The following is a 20678-nucleotide window of genomic DNA, read 5'->3' on the forward strand; positions in this document are numbered from 1 at the left end:
CTTACTACAAATGATTTAAGTAATGCGTAAATTTAGTTGCATTAATATGTTGATTGTATATACCTATGTTAACAAAAAAGGAAACGTTTGCTACTATAACGGTTTATAAAATGCATCTCGCTCTTCTTTCTTTCGAAAATCAGAGAAAAGTTTGTATTTCGATAAGCTTCAAATGGCATGCGCGCAGGACTCCTGCGCTAACGGGTACGCGTGGGGTATGCATATTTTTGTATGTAATTATCATTTACTACAATTTTTTGATGGTTTCAACTTCTTTGTTGCCGAATTCGATGTTTTATTGTTTCGCGATTTGTTAACTAAAGAGGTTGCTCTGAGGAATTTCTTCAGTTGCAAATAAGAAATAGATTCAAAAAGTTGTGCGTTCTAAATAAATGTGATAAAATATTATTTATTAATAGAGTGAATTTTGTGTTATTTTTATACGAATTTAGTCGACATTTCTTTAAATCGCGAGCGTGAAAAAGTGTATCAAGAAGTAAGTATTTTTATAATTCATATCGCAACATTTAATTAGAGCACAATGCACTAAACTTTTGTTTTCATCAACATTTTAAGTTGGGTCGTAGTGGTAATAATTTCCAATTTTACAAAAATTGATTGAAAACTATGAAACAGATTATTATCTTCCTTCCACTTACACACATATTCCTTGCTTGATGTATAACTAGGAATTTTTCACACGCTGCATTTTGTCGTAGGCAGGAACACTTGCAAATGTATTTACTTTAAATTCAATCATTACCTTACCATTTAATAATGTACATAACTGTCGCATTGACATTTCAATATTAGAGCATGAACTCATAATACAAACAGACATGTGTGTACCCACATAATTAATAGCTGTGTTTTTTTTAGTTCTATATATGTATGTACGTTTACGCGAAATTGCTGCGCATAAAATTTGTCCTATTAAATTTCAATACGCATTATACTCAGATGTAACTGAAATATGTGTTTTTGTTTCACCCTCTAGACTAATTCTATGTAACCCTCTAGACTAATTCTAACAAACGCATGTATGTATACCTACATATGCAGCTACACTGAAACAATAGCCGTGTTTTTTTATACTCGCGTATACGTTTCGTTTGCGCGTGAAAAAACGCCTATCTTTTCTTAGATAATGCTTAGGAGACCCATCTAGCGGCAGTGGTTAAATAACTAACATAACATCACAGGGTGTACCGAAAAGCGGAGACACAACCCTCTGATGGCCATAGGGTATAACATATAGCTGAATCGGTTGCGATGAATTGTGGACACACATAGAATACATAGAATTAGTGTAGAGGGTGAAACAAAGACACATATTTCAGTTACATTTGAGTATAATGCGTGTTGAAATTTAGTAGGACAAATTTTATGCGCATCAATTTCAGAGGTGTATTTAAAGTTTGTCGCTTAGCAGTCCATATAAAGTTTAAGCGTAAACGTATATAGAAGTAAAAAAAACACAGCTATTGTTATATATGTAACTAGAACTAAGCTACATTTCTCTTTATATTGAATAAACTAGTCTACAGTGAACCACCAAGAGGCGTAGTTTTATCGTGCTATTTTTCTTTTAATTTAGAGCACAGCCCAGTCCCTGTTTCGAATTTTTTCCGCGGTAAGAAAAAAGCTTCTTCACCCTACAGTAACAGTTAGAACATACCATAATAGCATGTTCCAAACAAATCTTCAACCTGGCTGTCATTTTCATCCTTATATTCAGAACTCGAAAATTCTTCCTCCAAAAGTAGTTTGATTTGCTCTTGATTCATTTTGATAATTACAGGTACCTTCAAAATAATAAAAAAGGACGTGTGGCACTCGGGGACTGCCACGGTAAAGCTATTGCATATTATCACTTATGCAATTATAATATTTATGCAACATTTTGTTTTCTTTGATATTAATTCAAGTTTTGTCTTTGATATTAATTCAAGTTACACTTTTTAAGCGTGGTGACCGATAAGAAAACAAATTTTTTACTTTTATTGATTAAATCTAGCGTGCAGGTCATCTGGCATCTGGCGGTTACCAGTGCCATCTACGGCGCAGTAGTGAAGATAGATGTACACCAAAGACAACAACCAATATTCGCATAAATAGATCCAATTTTATGTGATCAGCCTGTTGCTAACACCGAAACTTTTGCTGTTATTAACAGATGTTATTCCATGATTTTATGTACATATATAGTTACGGTTTTTTTGATTCAGTCGCCACGCTCAAAGCCCGCGATAAAATTTATGCAATAACTTAAAATCAAAGGGAACAACTATGTGCGTAATTACTGTACTAAGTTCAACAGCAACAATGGCAATTCTGTACAGCGTGTGTGTGTGTGTGTTGGTGTGCATCATCTAGCGTGCAGGTCATCTGGCATCTGGCGGTTACCAGTGCCATCTACAGCGCAGTAGTGAAAATAAATGTACACCAAAGACAACAACCAATATTCGCATAAATAGATACAATTTTATGTAATCATCTTGTTGCTAACACCGAAACTTTTTCGAAACTGTTCGAACCTTTTCGAACCTTTTTTGACAAATATCCGTTACGGTTTTTTTTGATTTGGTCGCCAAGCCCGCGATAAAATCTATGCAATAACTTAAAATGCACAGCAATGAAGAAAAAACACCAAAAAAATTTTACCTGCACAAAAAGTTACACATATACCCGTGCCGGTCTCACAGACCAATTATTATCAAATACACCAGTATGCCCGTCTCGCACAAACACTAAAACAAAGCCTGTAAAAAAAGCGGCAGCTAACAGAAAATTCAAATTTCTAGGGTTGCTGGAAAAAAGAGTATTTACGTAAAAGCGTTTTGTTGGTCTCACAGACCAATGCGCGGGTATAGGAAGGTTAAAAGATACCAGATTTCCTGGAATCTTTTCACAATTTAAGTCAATACCTAAATACATATGTATATCAAGACTTCCTTCAAAAAAAGTTTATTTCAAAGATCTGCATGTGTTCAGATTCCATGGTTAAGCAAACTTGCCCACATTCAAAATTCTATATATTTGGTTCCACTCGTCGTTTTTGTTTTATTTTGAAGGTAACGACATTTACTTTATAACTGCGTTAAAGAAAGATTTTATTTTATAAAATCGAAATAGTAAATAAATAATAAAATTATTATTTTATAAAATCGAAATAGTAAATAAAAGTTATACTTTTTAAACAAATATTACATACTCTATTCCCCTTTTTATTTTATTTTGTTGGTTCAAAAAATATTAACTAATTTCTCACGTTACTACGACAAGCTTGCCTACATTTACTTACAGCAAGCAATAGGTGGCATTAATTGTATACAGCTAACGCGTGCCTAGTATGTATATACATATGTACGTATGTATGCATGGTCAACTTAACAACAACAACATACATATATATATATATATATACATATGCAATCATTATTGTAGTACAAAGGACAATAGAATACAAATAAAAAAATAATTTCTACTCCTTTAGTTATTTTATAAATTTTATTTTCATTCACAACGCACATTTCAAAACCTTCGTAAGAAAATATATGTGTACACTAGGGTGGGTCGATTTGTATGGACGAAAGTTAACCGATATCGGGCCATCGATTTTTCGATAGTATTTGGGCTCAGGAAAAAAAGTTCCACTACGCATACCCAAAGAAATAATTTTCGAGCCCGCGAAATGTCATTTTTTTGACTTTTTTCGATTTTGATTTTTAAGGTTTTTTTTCATGACCTACTAAAAAAATTTTCATATGTATACCCTGTCCTACCCAAAAATATCCGCTAAACGTTGTCGATAACAGTTTTTGAAAAAAAAAGAATATTTTTTTAGCGGACATTTTTTGGTCGGACAGGGTATACATACATGAAAATTTTACAATCAAATGAAGATTTTTTAGTAGGTCATGAAAAAAACTTAAAAATAAAAGTCGAAAAAAAGTAAAAAAAAATTATAATTTTCACAGGCTCGAAAATTATTATTTTTGGGCATGTGTAGTGGAACTTTGTTTTCCTGAGCCCAAATCCTATCGAAAAAACGATGTCGCGCTATCGGTTAATAATTCGACCCAGTATAGTGTACACGTTTAGATACTTCATGTAATAATATAAAAAATTTCCTTTTCGAAAATAGAATTTAATAATTTCTAATAATAAATTATAATTTATATTAATTATTTTTGTAAAATTAATATTTTACAAGTTATTATTAAATTTTGTTATTTTATTGTTATAAGTGGAAAATGAGCAATGAAGTGTGAAAATAAAATTTATAAAAGAATAGAAATAATTTTTTCATTTGTATCCTATTGTCTTACAATAATGGTTTGGTAAAACACAAATACTAGCTACTTACCAAGTGATTAGTACGTTTATTTACGATTGCATATGTACATATGTATGTATGTGTAGTTACCCTGCAAAAATGCGATTAGTCTATGATGAATCCGGGTTGAGTCGCAATGGAGTATGTGACCAATGCCTGTTTTGATCTCTTTGTATGAGTTCAACTGTTCCCTTTTGTTTGAGCATGTCCTATGAAGAATTTCACCCATTTATACCGAAAGGGATCGATATAACCAGTCCCTTTTGTACCTTTATGCGAACATATGAAGACTAGTCCCTATCGGTTCAACAAGGTCTCAAATAGGCAGCAGTTGCATTTTCGTGGCAGAAACACTATCGAAGGGTATGCCAAGCCACCAAATCTATTTGTTGAAAGTTGTTTTCCCCGTTTTTCAAAAAGGAATAACAAATATTATCCACAAATTTAGGGCGTTTTATATTAAATATTTTTTAAAATGGGCTACATAGATTTCAAACTAATCGCAACTGCAACCGAAAGGGACTAAAGGGGAGCAATTATGCTCAAATGTAGACAAAAGAGATCAAGCGGAGTCCAATCTCTTTATGTATTAATCGCACGAATTTTTGCAGGGTAACTCGACCATGCATTCATACAAAGGCACGCGTTAGCTGCATACAATTAGTGAAACAAATTGCCTGCTGCAAGTAAATGTAGGCAAGCTGCTCGGCGTCACGTCATAAATGATTTAATATTTTTTGAACTAACACTCCACTTTGAAATAAAAAAAAAAGGATTTTTTGATGAACGTGTAGCGCGTATTATATCGTCGCCCGCTTAGCAGAAGCATGAATGTGCCAAAATTAAATTGCTGGGAAATCGAGTTTCAAACTTTATTGCTCTCTCAAATTTAGAAGAATTAGTTTCTAATGTAAAAACGTATCTACATATATATTATACTCACAATATGCTCTTTCAACTGAAATAACAGTTCTGCTCCCATCCCTTTTATTCTCCGAGATTTAGCCCATTAATTTTTCTGGCACAACAAAAGTTTTAAAAACTGATTTAATTTTTTTTAACACAGCTATACAAAAAAATTAAAAAATGTAGTCGGATCAGGTAATGCGGCTCATGTTTTCTATGAATTTTGATGCGCTGAGTCCGAATACGCTATAAGAATTGGCCCAACTGGTAAATTACCCTTTTTTCGGATAGCGTTGTGCCGAATCCCATTTTTTAATTATTATAGAAATAATTAAATATTTAAAATAATTCGAATTATTAGTAAAAATTAATGAATGAATGTGTGCTGTTCTTACCTTAATTTCAAAAATTGTTGAGCCATATCAACGAATGTGTCATACAAACAGGAACAGCATTACTTTGTTGTCATCGAGAAACATGAATATACCACATTCATTTTTCTAACCCAATTTTGTGTGATTGATTTATACATTCGTGTAAACGGCATAAATTATTGGGGTTTCCATGTAAGGTAGGAAGCTGTAGATTTAAGTAGAACCTAGAGAGTCTAAAGGGTAATCCAAAGAGGCCTCTAACACAAATTCGGAAAAATTTGACATTCATGCTTCACGCTAGCGAGCGACGATGTAATATTTTCGAAAATATTTTAGGGGAATATAGTACGTAATATTTGCTCATACTCATGACGAATCGTGTATCCTTTCTATTTTTCTGATTTATTTAAAAAAAGTACAACATACTTCATACTTAATTTTTCAGTTAGATAATATCAGTTAAACGGAGCCAATTTTTTTTGTCAAAAATAAAAGGCTTGGTCGGATAAAGATTAAAAGTATTAATCCTATATTTAAAAATTTGGAACCAACCGATTGGTCCTAATGTCGACAATTTGAAAATATATAGTTAGTTTAACATCGGGTGTTTCATTGTTCTGCAAAAAGTGTATCGAAGTACCATAGAAATATCATTTTGCTATGTGTCACGAACTAGACTACATATAAGTATTTGATTTATGTATATCTTACAAACGAAACACTCCATTTTAAACAAACTATATATTTTTTAATTCTAGACATAAGGCCAATCGATGTTTATATAGATTCAATGGCTTGATCAAAACTCGTGCAAGCCTTCTATTTTTGCCAAAAAAATACTTGGCTTGGTTTAACAGATATTATTGGACTAAAAAAAGCCAAGGAATTAAAATAATTTAAAAAAATTACAGTAGAAAAATACCTGTTTTTCTAGGACTTTTAATAGAAAATTCGTAACAGGGACCCACCCTGGCTAGGGTCTATGCACCGTTCTAATAATTTCAGTCGAATAAACCCGAATAAAGAGTAAGTTTAGATCCGATGGAAATTGTAATGCAGCTAACGTTTTCCTGTTGTTCTTTATGTTTTAAGTGGCTCCTATGGTTGGTCGTAAGCCAACAGTTTTAGAAGAACCGTTTGTAAAAGCGTGTATTGAGCACAAAGACGAAATACTAAAGGAAGACCGAGTAATTGCCAGTAAAAATAGTGAAATTTGGCGTGTTATTGCTGATGAACTAAATGTGGACGTAAAACCAACTACACTTTATACCAAAGTATGTGTGAATGCTTTTAAAGTATTGGACAAGTTACGTGGTATCGAGGAGCTAAGTTTTATAACATCTCGGAATACTACGATTAATGACGATTCAGAGGAAGATATGGATGAAGAAACAGACACGATAGCTTTTGAAATAATTTTAGAAAGGGAAATTTTCAAGCAAATTTCGACTACCGTAAAAAAAAAGAACAAGCGAGCTTGTGCAAAAAATGTTTATACACGAACGTGGACGAAGTTTAAGCAAGGAGCATGGCAACACGTAATTACCGAAAAAGTTTGGGAGGAAAGCCGCTACAAATGCCCCATACTTTTTAAGAATTACTATTTGTCCGAGAACGCTGTCGAAGGAACGATAAATGGTAAATAGCGTTTTGATCTGTATTACTTTTATCGGCAACTAGGGCTGCCGGATTTTCAGGTGGTGATATCAGTACTTTTGGTCTGGGCATCAGTATATTTTAGAATATTTTTTCTCAATCGAATTCAGTACATGAGGTGTGCGCCAACTATTTTATGTTCTTCTGTGACTTCATAAATTTTTGATTTATGAGGGATGCATTCGGTATTAAACATTGGCCGTTCATGTGAAATTAAAACAAAAAATACTTAAACTCCAAAAATGTATGGAAGTTTGTCTACGACATGCTACATATGATATTAAAACATCTATTTGATTTTCAATAAGTTTCAAAGATGTTACAATCTTCTAAAATGAGTGGATACGGATTTGAAAACAAATATAAGTATTATTTCGGCGGCTGAGTGGTACATCCCTCTATACCGGTTTGAAACCCCTCTATCATTGAAAACTTTTGAAAACTCCATATATTACAATTTATTTTAAGAACACCCTATCTCAGAATTCGAAAAATGTCGTTTCACGGAAATCGGTCAAAGAATACCCTATTTTGAAAACAAAAAAAACTGTAATTTTGACTGTTAATAAGCCTATGCCACCTATTCTGATGGTAACGATATTTTCCAGAAACTCTTAGCAACAAAATACCATCAGAGTGTAAAAGTTGCTTGTAATTTTCTTTAGTGGTAATAAGAATATTGTTATCAGCCTAAATTGAAAGCGTTTTACACAAACCCCTAATTTTGATCTGTCTTCCGAACGAACCGTAAAATAAAAGCAATGAATTAATGAATCGACATATCCTCAAAACCAGTACAAATTCGAAAAAATGAGTACAAATGCATATTGTCTTTGGTTTGCTAAAATATCAGTATTTTTGGCAACCCTATCGGTAACACATTATTATATTAAAAATAAAACATTTTATTACTAAGAGTTTCAAATTAATTCAACTATTTCGCAAAACAGAAGAATGTCAAGTCAGAAGAAATTCTTCATTGATTTTGATTAACTGACATATTGTTGTACCTACGTGTTGTATGAGAAATAATCAAGAAGATGCAATCAGTGTTGTGATAACAACACCTGGTAAAATGTAAAAAACAAACTCTTCAATTTTTGCATGTGAAAATGAACAAGAAAAAAAACCAAACGCTATTTGAAGTACGGATTTTTTTACGTGTATTATAGTGTATAGTGAAAATATTTTTCAGGACAACGAAACATTTAGGCAATCAATAAGGTATAAATTATTGTAGTCGTTAGGGAGCTGTACGTCGTTTTGTCAAGAAGTGTCTGCTGGCTTGAGTCTTAAGCTAGCAGACACTCCCGTTTCTCGGAACCGGACGCAGCTTTAAATTTTTTTTTGCGGTACTAAATTGCCAACAAATGTAATATCAATTATCCAAGTCGTTCGGAAGTCGTAGGTCGTGTTTTCACGAAGTGTCTGCTGGCTTGAGTCTTAAGCTAGCAGACACTCCCGTTTCTCGGAACCGGACGCAGCTTTAAATTTTTTTTGCGGTACTAAATTGCCAATGAATGTAATATCAATTATCCAAGTCGTTCGGAAGTCGTAGGTCGTGTTTTCACGAAGTGTCTGCTGGCTTGAGTCTTAAGCTAGCAGACACTCCCGTTTCTCGGAACCGGACGCAGCTTAAAATTTTTTTTTGCGGTACTAAATTGCCAATAAATGTAATATCAATTATCCAAGTCGTTCGGAAGTCGTAGGTCGTGTTTTCACGAAGTGTCTGCTGGCTTGAGTCTTAAGCTAGCAGACACTCCCGTTTCTCGGAACCGGACGCAGCTTTAAATTTTTTTTTGCGGTACTAAATTGCCAATAAATGTAATATCAATTATCCAAGTCGTTCGGAAGTCGTAGGTCGTGTTTTCACGAAGTGTCTGCTGGCTTGAGTCTTAAGCTAGCAGACACTCCCGTTTCTCGGAACCGGACGCAGCTTAAAATTTTTTTTTGCGGTACTAAATTGCCAATAAATGTAATATCAATTATCCAAGTCGTTCGGAAGTCGTAGGTCGTGTTTTCACGAAGTGTCTGCTGGCTTGAGTCTTAAGCTAGCAGACACTCCCGTTTCTCGGAACCGGACGCAGCTTTAAATTTTTTTTTGCGGTACTAAATTGCCAATAAATGTAATATCAATTATCCAAGTCGTTCGGAAGTCGTAGGTCGTGTTTTCACGAAGTGTCTGCTGGCTTGAGTCTTAAGCTAGCAGACACTCTCGTTTCTCGGAACCGGACGCAGCTTTAAATTTTTTTTTGCGGTACTAAATTGCCAATAAATGTAATATCAATTATCCAAGTCGTTCGGAAGTCGTAGGTCGTGTTTTCACGAAGTGTCTGCTGGCTTGAGTCTTAAGCTAGCAGACACTCCCGTTTCTCGGAACCGGACGCAGCTTTAAATTTTTTTTTGCGGTACTAAATTGCCAATAAATGTAATATCAATTATCCAAGTCGTTCGGAAGTCGTAGGTCGTGTTTTCACGAAGTGTCTGCTGGCTTCAGTCTTAAGCTAGCAGACACTCCCGTTTCTCGGAACCGGACGCAGCTTTAAATTTTTTTTTGCGGTACTAAATTGCCAATAAATGTAATATCAATTATCCAAGTCGTTCGGAAGTCGTAGGTCGTGTTTTCACGAAGTGTCTGCTGGCTTGAGTCTTAAGCTAGCAGACACTCCCGTTTCTCGGAACCGGACGCAGCTTTAAATTTTTTTTTGCGGTACTAAATTGCCAATAAATGAGGTATAAATTATTTAATATATAATATTGTTGTTTGCTATAGTGTGTCTGCCACCTTAATAGGACCGTACCTCAAGGCCATCAAAAACTCTACATTTTTCCCAACCTATATTTACTTTTTCGGCGGCGATAGTCTTTTGGAACGTTTCCGGATCTGCTTCGATTAATGCATTGTAGTATATTACATTGAGCTTTTTTGTTTCATACTGTTTTAAAACTTTCAGATTTCCATCCGCAATGTAAGTATTTTGTTTTTTTAACATTTTAATTATTTTTTCATCTGAATGTTTAAAGTTCATCTTCGATATTACAAATCTATGAGACATAACTTTGGGTATTTTTACTTCATATTTTTCACCAATACGGTCCTCGATTGCACATTTTATTTTATTTCTTTCCGTGTCTTTTCACTTTCGATTAATATCACACCATTTGCTCTAGACTGTACATTGCTTATTTTCAGTTCTTTTGGATCAACTTTTTCATTTAAATCGGTTTTTGTTTGATTGCTGTTTTGTTTTGATTTAGGTTTTATTATTAAAGGCACTTCTTTTCTAATATCTGGCATCACTCTCTTATCTTTTTTTAGTACTTCAGCAAATGACATTTGTTTGTTAGCGGCCTTCGTTTTACCGACTCTTTTATTTCTTTTTGTGCTTTCTTATTTTCTTCGCTACTATTTTTAATTTCACTGCAAATTTTCTCGCTGTCTTTCTTAAATATCTCCGCTACATCTCTTATTTTCTTTACTTCACTTATATTTACTACACACTTTTCTTGCACCTTTTGCATTTCTTTTATTCTCCCGCTAAATTTAATTTCAATCGCCTCTAATAATTTTTTTATTTCATACTCGTTATGTTTAAGCGCCAATTCGAATTCACCTTTGTACTCTTCTAATAGGGCACCATTTTTCTTTATCACTGCTTGCATGTTTCGCATTGCAGAATCTATATTATATATATATGTAACGCAGTCGTCAAACATAAATCTTAACAATTTATTTTGATTTAGCACAGTAGATGCATATTCATCTAGGCCACAACACTTCGTTTTTAGGTGAAAAATCTTCCCGCAAACACCATCGCACCGTATTCCAGTTTCTCTGTTCATTGCTAATTTGCACTTATCACACGACATTTTTATTTTTGAGCTTTCGTGTATATTTGAATTAAAAACAATTCATTGCTCGCTCGCACGTATTATAGTGTCTAAGTAAAATCAAAATATTGTTTTACTACTGCACATAAACCATTGAATTCAATTTATTTACAAATATCACACGGAGCTAATTAGATACACGTCCGAACTCGTTGAAATCACAATACTCACTCCAAGACTCGCCCGTTGGGACCACCAGTTCCCGTGCTGATCGGAATCTCATGCATTCCGACACCCCAAACGCTAGAAATCCTATTATTATTAAAATGTATTTATAATTTGGAATAATCTAAGTTTTAGGCTTAAAACGCCGTAATAATAAATAAATAATAATAATAATTCCTTTGTCCACCGCTGGTCCATGTTCGTCCCGGAAAAATTTTCGTTTGTTTGTCCACCTTTTGTTAAAAAGTTGTTTCAAAAAAAAAAAAAAGCATCGTGGGTGAACAGATATAAGCATATACATACTTATTCAATCACCAAATATATTACAACTCAATGCAAAAAAAAATTTAGGGGTTTTTTCGAAAAAAAAAAAAATATTTTTGTTATAACTTTTTAACAAGAGGTGGACAAACGAAAATTTTTGCTGGACAAACGTGGACAAAAGAATGGCATTTGGTTTTTTTAATTACTCGCAAATGGAGGTGCCAACTTCACAGAGCATTACCTGAAAATTATATCAATCCCCAATAAAAATAAGATTTATAAAAAGTAAAACTTGCAGGACGCATTGGAACATGCGCTATACAAGAATTATTTAGTACAACAATAACCCGTAATATTACTCAAAATTAATAAAATATCATCCAGAATGCCACGGGTATATACTCCCTTATTCCTTGACCCAGAAAAAAACCTCGAATCTCTTTGAAACCCTCAACGGGCTTTTAAAACCGAATATTCCCAGTCAAAAGCTTATTTGGTACGAAACCGCTTCCAGCCGCTATGAAACATCAATGGGGAGTGACAGCTTAGATCAATACTCGGAGCCCAATCACGCCTTTAGATTGGAACTATACTAACCTACTATAACAAGAAAAGGTTCGTTTCCAAAATATTGGTTTAATGCTTTAGTTTTGCACAGATCCATGAAAGGAAAAGTACACATTTTTGTTGTGATGCTGTTGTTGTTGTTGTATTAACGTGTGTTGTGTAAGTGATTTAAGTTGGTGTTTGTTTTATATGTATATACATAGTTGACCTGTCAGTGACTACTACATACATATCTTCAGAAAACCGTTGTTTTAAAATTTTCAGCGTGAAAAATACAGCCCATTATATATTTACATTGAATTTGCTGCTTTTGTTTTGCACAACACTGTATATATACTGTGTGAAAATAAACGGGATCAGTTGGCCACCATGCCCACTTTAATAAAAATTGAAAAATCTGGCAAATGGGTTGACTTTGTGACGTGATATAAATATTTCGTAAACTTTTGGAGTTTGAAAGTTTTGCAAAAAATTTAAAATATCGTTTTTAAATTTTGGGTAGAGGTTGTCTTTGCCAGTATGTATGTATATAGTATATATAAACTTTATGAAAATGAGCAACATCTGTCTGGGACCACACCAACTTAAAATTTTTTTCATTTTTTTTTCAAAGTCCCCTCATTAAATATAATTCTACCAACTTCATATGCCGTAACAGCTCCCCAAACCATAACACTGCCGCCAACATGCTTTATAGTTGATACCAAATTCTTCGGATCGAGTGTAGAATTTTTCTTTCTCCACACTTTTGTTCTTCCATCGCTTGCGAAAATATTGAACTTTGACTCATCGGTAAACAAAAATATTTCCCAAAAATTCATACCTTTTTCCCTGTGTGCTTTCACAAACGCCAAACGAAGTTTACGGGTTTTTCGGAAATAACGCTGCAAAAATCGCGAGTACTCCATGCATGCATGTATTTCTTGACGAGCAATGATCGGCTTACAATATGTTCGTGTGGAAACATGAGTTGGTCCATTGCTGCATTACAGTGGAGTATAATGGTAAGTACTCCAGTGGACCACATGATCCAACGATTTTTGCAGGGAAGAGGCCTTTTGCGTGGTGTTTGCTGTAAAACTCGTTCTTGTTCAGAGCTCTTTGGACTGTTTTTGGGTGCGCACAATTGCTTATCTTCGGCTTATTTTAGATCAGAAACTTTCAGCGGCAAAATATGTTACTAAGTATTTTCTTGTATAGTGAGAAAGTTTATAGTCAGAGCTGCTCAACCCCTACACACTTGTACCGCTTTTGTTTTTGTTTTGCCCTGAAGAATAGGCAGAGATACAAATTCACACTCTGAATATAAAAAAAAGTTTCATTGCACTCCCATATGCCCTCACATATACATAAACTCCATTCATATGAAAGTGCCTGAATTTCATATGAAAGTGCAAATAAAAAGCACTTCCATATGAAGCCAAGGCACTTCGGTATGATATTCAAATTTACACTAGCAAACTGACACCAAAAAATATTTCAAAAATATTGTAGCACTGAGAAAATTTCTAATTCAGAATTTATTCATCAAAATTCTGTAAACATTGAAAAAAAAAAAAATTTTTTTTATTTAAAAAAGTTTCAGTGTTCATATAATTTTGTATATTTATTGTGATTTCGAATTCCATATTAACATTTTTGAACAGCCCTGTTTATAAAAGTGCTTCGTGAAATTTTTTATGACAATGGGCAAGGCGACGAAATAAGTTTCAATTGCTAAGTCTGAAGTTCCTTTATATTTACAAACGCAACATCTTGTGTAATTGTGGCGATGCTACTGGCATACATAAGATTGCGTTGAACGCATCTATGTACATATATGGAAAACTTCATTGTGGCTCGGCCATTAGTAGTTTTATCTTCAAGGTTGGATTTGTTTTAGGTAAATTTTATCTAAAACAATTAAAAAAAGGGTTAAGACGAAATTATATGTACACTTTTTTGTTGAATACTATCTAAACATTTAAGATTTCTATTTATATTGCCCAACTGGAACTTGCTGTAATGCCAGTAGTTCTTAAAACAAACATTTGTATGGTGGTAATTGTTTAAGCAAAAAAAAAATATTACATAATTAGGTGCACCCTAATGTATACACATTAACGACATAAATTGCTGCATGCTTGTGCATTACTGTCTACCGGCCGCTCCATTTCTTTGTCCGGCTGTCGATTTCTTTGTTTGCCTCGAATGTTATTTTTAAAATTCAAAACTAAAAAAAGCTAGAATGGTCGTCGTCGTCGTACAGCACAGCCTCTATCACATTTACCGAGTACTCTATAATCGCTATGCGCGTCCACCCCTTCCACCCCGTCATGTTGCAGTTCCAGTCACTGCTGCTTTGCTTATATCTTGTCGTTCGCCGTTGTATGCTTTGGTTATGCTTCGTTTTTTCAATTGTTTTTGTTTTTTCTTTACTCCTGGTCAAACGCCTCTCCCCCCTTCGTCAATATAAACACACATGCATATATACCTTTGTTGGCTTTTACATCAATTTCAATTGCTTAAATTCTTTACTACTTTGGCCTCATCACTATCTTCTATCATGCGCTTGTCGGTCTTTCCGTTCATATATACTGTAAAAACTCGATAACACGAATATGCTCTAATCTTAAAGCTGTTTTTAGGCTTCATTGTAAATTATGCACAAGTTTTAAATGAATGCGAATGCATGCCAACGTTCCGATGATGAAAAATTATGTTATCAAACTACGCCCACTACGCTGGGAAAATCAATAGGCCATTATTTTCTACGCACGTGACGGACTCGTTTTTACTCAGTCAAAGGTAATAATTTTATTATAAGAGAATTTTATTCGTTACTTCCCCTTTTAAATTATCATTGGATCCGGCGAAGGACCATCAACATCGATAACACTCCCCAAGACCTTCGGGGAGTGTCCTTATCGCTGCTCGGCTCTTTACTCTCCTGCCCCCTGAATGCATAGAATATATCCGTAAACTAAGATACTGGAGCTTTTTCAACTGCAGGAAAAAATATATTTAAAACGGGAAGACTCATGTAAGTATATCACTTGTAAAAAGATGGTAGGGCTCATTGACTACGTTGACTTGACAATATGTATATCAGATAACCTTACCCATGCTCCCCGTAACTTACGAACAACGCAGGTCAATTTGAACAAACCCAATTGATTCGGCTTTCATGAATTTACAGAGCTGATGCCCGAAAAGGAAAACTAGAGTTCTAGAAGAACCCCAAAACACCACGAGGATTTAGGGGAGTATTGCGAACGTCGGCAGCCCTTTTCCAAAAATATAAATACAGTTCCCTCTACTACTAGCATGGTCTGGTACTAGCCAGACTGATTTGAGAACGATTTGTGTTTTACTCCATGAACTTTCATGTCTTTGGATTTTAGTCTCCTCTTACAACATCGAGACTATTCGCATCCCATTTACTAGCTGGAATAGTTCCGGAAAATCATCGAATTGGCTTTAGCAGGTAGAATATAGGTTAAAGCAAAGCAAGTCTTCAAGTATAAAGGTACTATTTCTTGACATATGTTATCAAATATTTGTTTTCTTCGTTGAAATGACCGATATCGTGCCATCGATTTTTCGATAGGGTTTGGGCGCAGGAAAAAAAGTTCCACTACGCATTCCCATGACCTAATAAAAAAATTTTCACTTGATTGTAAAATTGTCATGTATACCCGGTCCGACCCAAAAATGTCCGCTAAAAACATTGTCGATAACAGTTTTTTTCAATATGCATATGAAAATTATTTTAGTAGGTCATGAAAAACCCCTTAAAAATCAAAGTCTAAAAAAGAAAAAAAAATTAATTTCGCGGGCTCGAAAATTATTTTTTTGGGTATGCGTAGTGGAACTTTTTTTCCTGAAGCCAAATCCTATCGAAAAATCGATGGCGCGATATCGGTTAACTTTCGTCCATACAAATCGACCCACCCTAATGTATATATTAATGTTGATGAGCGAGTAATAGGTATCGCTTTCAATTCATCCGAAGTAGCGAACATTTACTGTACATTTGTTCATACATTCATATTCTTGTGCTTTGTCTATCCACTATTAGTTCGTTTGTTTATTTGTCAATTTAAATTTCCTTTTCGTACAATGGATTCGTATGTGTGTGACTTTTTTTCTTTCTTAATTTTAAACAAGTTTTATTCCTCAGCTGCCTCACGTCTCAACCCTTGAACTCCTCGCGCTCTTAACCGCTTCCACCTGCTTGTCCGTTTAGCTTTTTTGTGGATGATGTGCTCTATCTGTGCATGTAGAGCTGCTCCACTCGTTACTTGCAGACAATGGAGTTGAATGTTTGTTGCGCTGCAATGCGGTGCCGTTTCGGTTTTGTCTGCTTGTCTTTTGGCCTGCAGCTGGCTGTTATAGCTAACATTGTTTCTTGTTGCTCTACAACATTTTAGACTTAATTTTATTTACCTTCTGCATTTGCCTTCTTTCTATTTCTTTATATTTAGTTTGCTGCTGGGCATTTATTTTTGTCTAACTTTAGTTGTTGTATGTGCATGTATGTATATATGTCCGTCCACATGTGTATCAGTGAGCTGCAATTATTCATCTTTTAAGGTTATTAGTGGTCTATTAAGCGTATGCAAACAAAGAATATCAAGCACTTTTATAACCACTAACACCCATTTAAATAGTCATGCTTCGTAAAATGAATAACCGCTCATAAGCCACGAAGCAGTTCAGTACTCAATTGACTTATTGAGCAAAAAAGTCAACTGTGTTATACGAAAACACTAATTGGAATAAGTAAGACTAATAGTGCAATGAAATGAATAAAGTCATATCAATTTTCTGACGCTAGAAACACAACGATGTACACGAAACTAAACTGAATACAACGCCAAAATAAAACCGATGATAAACGAAGTATACAGTGTATTACACACAAAATCAAAGTGCTACTGAGTTAAAGCGACTATGACATCAGTTTATACTCAACAATGTCATATATGTATGAGACATATGTGTTACGGGGCACTCATCTGTATTTTCTATTTTATGTGCTAATCACTCATTGTAGGGGGATTCATTTAACCTTATAAATGCCTTATAAAGTGTGTAAACTTATAAATTTATCCAGTGCGTAAACAAACTGTCAAATTTTGTATGAAAAATCATTTACACAATTCGTATAAATTACGCGCACATTTCATGGTGTAAACGCGGTAAACTAAGAGGAATGCAACCTTGCAAACATAATCGCTGTCCTTTTCATCAGAAATCTCCGACATCAGCAAGTCATTTACAAGAATTTCTTAGTAAAGATATTTTAGTGTTGATTTTTCACTTAATCTTGGCATTTTTTAATTTGTATAACAAAACAAAAATTTTTTTTTGCAATCATACCGCTGATCGACAATTAAGTTTATCAAGAATATTACCGGGTGCGTTCATATAACAGCGTGTGTAAATGGATATAATTTTATACCTTATAAATTTATATGCTTTAATGAGTCCCCCTAGTACTTGTCTGTACTTGACTAAGTACACATTTAGACACAATTTTTTGGCTCATGACTAAGTGCACTCATTTTATTACTACTGAAAGCAGATCTCTGATGTGTATTCATGTGTTTTTCTTTTTCCTACTTCTTTACTAACTTCTTCCTTGGTTGTAGCGCTAAAATTCAATACAAAATCATAGTTCTTCAGTTTATTGGTTAGTTTTTTGTTGTTATTGTTTCTGTTGGGTATACACATTTTCTAAATTGCTATCATTTATGTGGAATATTGAAATTTACCGACACTTTTAATGGCTCGCTCATCTTCTAAATCTATTTTTGTTAATCACTTGGGCTTTGTCTTCATACTGCTCCCTTTCGCTAAAGACAATTTACTTTGAATTCTTCGGAAAAGCATTGTCGTCAAAGTTGCCACATTCCTCTCTCTGGCAATTCCAATAATTTAGTTAAATGGTTTCCGACGCTACCATTAATCAAATTTGGGGTCGCAATAAAGCCTTAATTAATGACACCTACCTACGCCAAGTATTACGTTTTAAAGTTCCTTCCCCATATTTTGCGGGACGCCAAACTTAGTTCGCTAATGCCAGTGAAGCAAGTCCCTCTACGACTCGCGGGTTAGGGGGTTAGAATATACCAGCGGCAGTACATATGCCTGTCGTAAGAGGCACTAAAATACCGGATTCAAGGGGTTTGTGTAGCGCAGCCCTTTCAGGGTGCCAGCGCAATACATAGCTTTTCCAAACCCGATTGTCAACCTCACCTATCCGTGGCGAATCCTGCTTCATTAACAGCCGAGGCTCTGGGGACCCCGAACTCCTCATGGATCTAGGGGGCGGGATGGCCTAGAAGGTCGCATATGGTCATACAAAATCCTTCCCGAGATGGTCGGGCTTGGTACCGGACCGTACCGGATCTGCATCCGGCAAAGGACTATCAACTCGATAACACTCCCCAAGGCCTACGGGGAGTGTCCTTATGGCTACAACAACAACAACGACTCGCAGATAGAGGTTTATAGCTGATGGAATTAAACATGGGGTATCTACCACAGGGTTTGGTCATATACCTTTTTTTGACATCTAAATATCGAGTCCTGAGCGGAATATCACAATATGTCGGCTGCCAATTCGAAAACGCCCAGATTTTGACTGAAGACCCCTTACTTCGCAACCCTTTCAAAGGGTTGGCAGCACAATTCATATCTTCTCCAACCCAATTGTTAACCACACCTACCCGTGTCGAATCCTGTTTCTTTAGCAGCCAATGTTCTGGCGACCCCAAGCTTCTCGTGGAACCATGGTATGGGGGCGGGATGGGCTATATTAAATCGTCCCCGATATGGTACATGTCGGGCATGTACCTTAATGGTTCTTGTTACCGGAATGTAGGAGGAATCTATCTCCGGCAGAGGACCATCAACAACCTTAGGAGAGTGTCTTTATCACTACAACAGCAACAACAACATGCGAGAATTTGTCTCAAAACTGCCCCAACTGAGCAAAATTTATACTGAGATAGGGAGGTCTTCAAATATAATGTTTTCTCATATAGAACGTTCTTCAAAAAGTTTTCTGAAGCACGATAGTCGTGATACGGTAAATTGGCATTCCCAAGTAAACGCTTTTTCCAATCTTCCTCTTATGTTAGAGCTGATAATATTAAGTAGAAACGCTTGTTAGTATAACCAGTAAGGAACTGAAGTGAAGTCCATAGAAAGGTCGTGATGCGAACGTGTGAGAAGGAAACTAATGCGAAGTGTCCAGGACATAGACAGGAGTAGACGGAACTATAGACAACATGTGGAATTGCTGACAAGTAAATTTATTAACGGTGTGAACACAAGCTTGTGATCTTGCATATCAATCTAATCTATCCTTGCTGCATAAGGAAGTGAGCCACTAAGATTAAGTGTAAATAAATAAATAAATGTAAGGCGCGATAACCTCCGAAGAGATCTAAGGCTAGCTTCTCTTCCAATTTGCGTCGTGCTCCTATTTATTTTTTCCTACAAATTGGCGGGATGGGACCTACTTGTCTTATGCCGACTCCGAACCGCATCTGCAAGGCAGAAGAGTTTTCACTGAGAGCTTTTCATGGCAGAAATACACTCGGAGTGCTTCCCAAACATTGCCGAGGGCGACCTTGCTTAGAAAAATTTTCTTCTAATTGAAAAAACTTGTTTCTAAAGTTTTTGATGTTGCTTTTCCCGGGGCGTGAACCCAGGATCTTCGGTGTGGTAGGCGGAGCACGCTATCATCACACCACGGCGGCCGCCGTAAGTGTAAAGGCTTCGGAAAAAATGCGCCGGAAGACCAACGCCTAAGCTCGCATTAACTACAAAGTCACTCAGAGTTCTGGTAATTCGTGTAATTGCTTGGTGTTTAATTAAACAACCTGCTGATCAATAAAAAATATTATAGCGAATGATATCAAGTATAGCACATCACCAGGCCCGCCGAGAGGATGGGGGCGGTTTCTGAGGGGGCCCGCGATTTAGAGGTACTATGGCATTTTTTTAATTCAGGAGAGTCTTAAGTTGTGTAGAGGGTAATTTTCATACCCCTGGGCGACCAGGGTCTCGAGACATAGACCAAAACGTGGGCCAGTGAATGTCTAGACAGTATTTATACGATATGGATATCAAATGAAAGCTGTTGATGAGTGCTTTAGTACAGAGTAATATATTATCCAGAGACGGACTGGGACTGGGATTAGGACTGGGACTGGAATAAAATACATACCACCCTCTGGGACAGGCAATAAGGGATGCAGAAGAATAAGAAGAAATTGAGAGAAGAGAAAAGGAGATTGAGAAAGAGATAGAATGAGACGAAGATGGAGATATATGAAGCGAAAAAGACGGAGGGAAGAGTGAATAAAAGGATTAGGAAAAAGTGAAGAGGGGGGAGGGCAGAGTCAAACGGAAAAAGCTTATTAAAATGTATGCAGATAGGACAATTTTAGGGCAGGAAAACGTCTGCCGGGTCTTCTAGTGTAAAATATATATTGGAACTATTTTTCGCCATCCCATGT

General features: G+C 35.5%; 2 protein-coding genes and 1 long non-coding RNA gene across 19 annotated transcripts in view; all 3 read left to right on the forward strand.

The window, feature by feature from the left end:
• Window positions 1–20678, forward strand: part of LOC137236610 (activating signal cointegrator 1 complex subunit 3-like) — a 246448-nt gene that overhangs the window by 23059 nt on the left and 202711 nt on the right. The window lies entirely within an intron of this gene.
• gpp (grappa) overlaps window positions 1–20678 on the forward strand; it is a 276164-nt gene that overhangs the window by 18298 nt on the left and 237188 nt on the right. The window lies entirely within an intron of this gene.
• On the forward strand, window positions 301–7463 carry LOC137237029 (uncharacterized). The gene is made up of 3 exons (XR_010948767.1): window positions 301–496; window positions 6554–6645; window positions 6712–7463. It is a non-coding gene; the product is annotated as an uncharacterized lncRNA (long non-coding RNA).

This window comes from Eurosta solidaginis, chromosome 1, assembly GCF_040869045.1.
Source record: "Eurosta solidaginis isolate ZX-2024a chromosome 1, ASM4086904v1, whole genome shotgun sequence".
Lineage (NCBI taxonomy): Eukaryota > Metazoa > Arthropoda > Insecta > Diptera > Tephritidae > Eurosta > Eurosta solidaginis.